This window comes from Procambarus clarkii, chromosome 39 (genome assembly GCF_040958095.1).
Source record: "Procambarus clarkii isolate CNS0578487 chromosome 39, FALCON_Pclarkii_2.0, whole genome shotgun sequence".
Taxonomy (NCBI): Eukaryota; Metazoa; Arthropoda; class Malacostraca; order Decapoda; family Cambaridae; genus Procambarus; species Procambarus clarkii.
The window spans coordinates 5882613-5886647 of NC_091188.1; the positions used below are offsets into that span (position 1 = coordinate 5882613).

A 4035-nucleotide genomic window follows, 5' to 3' on the forward strand; every position below is an offset into this window, starting at 1 on the left:
CTTTGACACAGTACCCCATAAAAGGTTGATGCATAAGCTGGAGAAACAGGCAGGAGTAACTGGTAGGGCGCTCCAGTGGATAAGGGAGTACCTAAGCAATAGGAAGCAGAGAGTTACAGTGAGGGGTGAGACCTCAGAATGGCGTGAAGTCACCAGTGGAGTCTCACAGGGCTCTGTACTTGGACCTATCCTCTTTCTGATATACGTAAATGATCTCCCAGAGGGTATAGACTCATTCCTCTCAATGTTTGCTGACGACGCCAAAATTGTGAGAAGGATTAAGACAGGAGGACAGCTTGAGGCTTCAAGAAGACCTGGACAAGCTGCAGGAATGGTCGAACAAATGGCTATTAGAGTTTAACCCAAGCAAATGTATTGTAATGAAGATAGGGGTAGGAAGCAGGTGACCAGATACAAGGAATCATTTGGGAGATGAAATACTTCAAGAGTCAGAGAGAGAGAGAAAAACCTGGGGGTTGATATCACGCCAGACCTGTCCCCTGAAGCTAATATCAAGAGGATAACATCAGCAGCATATGCCAGGTTGGCTAACATAAGAACGGCCTTTAGAAACTTGTGTAAGGAATCTTTCAGAACATTATATACCACATATGTCAGACCAATCTTAGAGTATGCGGCTCCAGCATGGAGTCCATATCTAGTCAAGCATAAGACTAAACTGGAAAAGGTTCAAAGGTTTGCCACCAGATTAGTACCCGAGCAGAGAGGTATGAGGAGAGATTGCGGGAATTAAACCTCACTTCGTTTGAAGACAGAAGAGTTAGGGGGGACATGATCACCACATTCAAGATTCTCAAGGGAATTGACAGGATTAATAAAGACAGGCTATTTAACACAAGGGGCACACGCACTAGTGGACACAGGTGCAAACTGAGTGCCCAAATGAGCCACAGAGATATTAGAAAGAACTTTTTTAGTGTCAGAGTGGTTGACAAATGGAATGCATTAGGAAGTGATGTGGTGGAGGCTGACTCCATACACAGTTTCAAGTGTAGATATGATAGAGCCCAATAGGCTCAGGAACCTGTACAACTGTTGATTGATGGTTGAGAGGCGGGACCAAAGAGCCGGAGCTCAACCCCCGCAAGCACAACTAGGTGAGTACACGTACTGTGTACACGTATGTGTGTGTGTGTGTGTGTGTGTGTGTGTGTGTGTGTGTGTGTGTGTGTGTGTGTGTGTGTGTGTGTGTGTGTGTGTGTGTGTGTGTGTTTGTGTGTGTGTGTGTGTGTGTGTGTTATATTCATATAACTTTCGGTGTTAATCTTCCAGGACAGGGTGTGATGGCTGCCTACCTGACCTTTCTGATGGTGGTGGTGGCTCTCTGCTGCACCCTCTCACCCGTTCACGCCGGTGGGTACCCCACATGTGCCACGCTTGATATATTTATGTGTAATAAGGTTTCAAAAATTTACAACAACAACAAAAACACTTGGGCTGCAGAATGTAAATTGTGATGTATAATCGAGTCATAACAGCTTGTTCCCTCGTAACTCGATAGTAATTGGAGGACATCGTTGTAAACTGATAGGCGAGGTGGTGTTCCAGCGGGAGCTGTTCTAGGGGTAAGGTTTAGGATTACCTATGGAAAGGAAAAAGAGCTAATCCTTTCAGCAAGAGTTAGAATGTATCTACGCCTGTGCCATTTATCTGTATTTTTTTTTTTTTTTACAAAATATCAATTTACAATTTACAATTGTCAAACGACAGTTGGCTTCGTTACCGACACATAATCGGAGGGGACCCGGGTTCTAACTGTTGGGTCAACTCGTTCTCGCACATGCTTATAGTAAATATTGACTTATTAATAAGTGCATATGTGACATACTAATTTATTGTGAATATTTGAGTTTACCTTGAAAATCTGTATAAAAAAACACCGACCTAACCTAACCTTCTTAGTATGTTAAGATAAGCATCTTATTGCTTCTTAATTACAATTAGTACTTAACTTATACCTATATTGATATTACAGTTTTATAAAAATAATAAAACAAAACTAAAATATTTAAATAAATTGTACAGTAACTCATGATATTGTCAAAATTTTGTATAAAATCTCTATTGTTTAATAAAACTGAAAAAGAAATTCATAAAATTAAAAGTGGTGAACAGCAAATCGGTATGAAGAGTTAATACCTTGAAACCCAAATATAATTTAGAATATGCCATATATGTACTTATTAATATACCAAATATTGACTAAGCAATAAGTCATATATGTACTGTCTCGTGCGAGAGCGGGTAGGTTGGATGGGAGATGTTAGCATCATCTTTGTCTGTCATCCGTCACAGAGAACGTCGGAGGGGTGACTGCTCCAGAGCGTGGCGCCAGCCTCATCACACAACCTCCGCTAGAAAGAAGTAAGAGAAGAATCGCTGGTGGACGCAACGCTTCCAAACCTGCCGTGGTAATGTTAATACACACTACCGTCTGTTGCGCCCTCTGTCTAGCTATGTGCTACAGCTTTTATATTTATCTTAAGACCTGGAAAAATAAATATTCTAACCCATTCTCCCAAAATACCTTTTTTTTTTGTCGGGAACAGGAAGCCTGTGTAAACAGTCTCCGTGGTGTAGTGGTAAGACACTCGCCTGGCGTTCCGCGAGCGCTATGTCATGGGTTCGTATCCTGGCCGGGGAGGATTTACTGGGCGCAATTCCTTAACTGTAGCCTCTGTTTAACACAACAGTAAAATGTGTACTTGGATGAAAAAACGATTCTTCGCGGCAGGGGATCGTATTCCAGGGACCTGCCCGAAACGCTACGCGTACTATTGGCTGTACAAGAATGTAACAACTCTTGTATATATCTCAAAAAAAAAATATATATACTTTAGGCTTTCATCAAGGTCGAACTACTGAACCTACCCAGGATGCAACCCTACAACAGTTGTCTACCTTCAGTGTACCTTTGTACTGTTAAGTGAACAGAGGCATTGAATGAAATAAAACGTGGAAGATTTAAGTCACTGGAGAGTCACTTATAAAGCTGTGATAAGGAAAAATTGCAAATAGGCACTTAATAAGGTGCAGATAGTGGCCAAAGAAAGGGTGATAATAGTAAAGGTAGTCACTTAATAAGAGGAGGTAATTATAATAATAATAATAATATTTTATGCAAGAAAATATACAGAAGTAGCGATACAGTGCATTAATCAAAAGTTTCATAAACAATGCAGTATAAACAGCGAGTCAGCAAGAAGTGTAAAAATAAGTCCAACATCTTGTCTAATTCTTCAATAAAGAAAATATGTATTTAGTAATGTCATTTATTGTATTAATAGTTCAGAGTGAATAATATTTTAACGTTTCTTGCAGGGAGCATTACTGAGAGCTTCAGGCAGTGTCAGCAACCGTCGTCCAACTGTGGCATTTGGTCGCAGGCGCTAGCCTCGTCTCACGCAGCCCTGCAATACAGACCCACTTCATACACAGCCCCACCTGCAGGCGATGAGTCACAATAACGTGGCTGAAGTATGATGACCAGACCACACACTAGAAGGTGAAGGGACGACGACGTTTCGGTCCGTCCTGGACCATTCTCAATCCACGTGAGAATGGTCCAGGATTGACCGAAACGTCGTCGTCCCTTCACCTTCTAGTGTGTGGTCTGGCCAATAAACCCACCTCTCACACAACCCCACTTGTCTTAGATTCACCAAACGACCTGCACCTCGTATATACACACACCCACCTCACAGACCAGCCGCACATAGCTGGTGTCGAAGTTAACAAATTAAATTTGATCAGCGTCACTCATCCAATCCATTATGGCTACATTATATCCATCTCAAGCATTTGATCTACTATCAACTATAACCTTGGCTGATGGTACATTCTGGTATGTCAGCCTTGAATTGTTTTCATCTCGTATTATGTTGCAGCAAATAATGAGTGTATTTTATTTAGTAAAATGCATCTCATTTTAGTTTCAAATTATTTAGAATAATCATTAATGTTAATAATTCTGTAATGTATTAATCTCTGTCGTTCTTATAAACAATACCTGAG

At 41.0% G+C, this 4035-nt stretch overlaps 1 long non-coding RNA gene across 1 annotated transcript; it reads left to right on the top strand.

Moving 5' to 3' along the window:
- Positions 1 to 1290: 1290 nt before the first annotated feature.
- Positions 1291 to 4035, top strand: LOC138372510 (uncharacterized). The gene is made up of 3 exons (XR_011230882.1): positions 1291 to 1374; positions 2317 to 2432; positions 3343 to 4035. It is a non-coding gene; the product is annotated as an uncharacterized lncRNA (long non-coding RNA).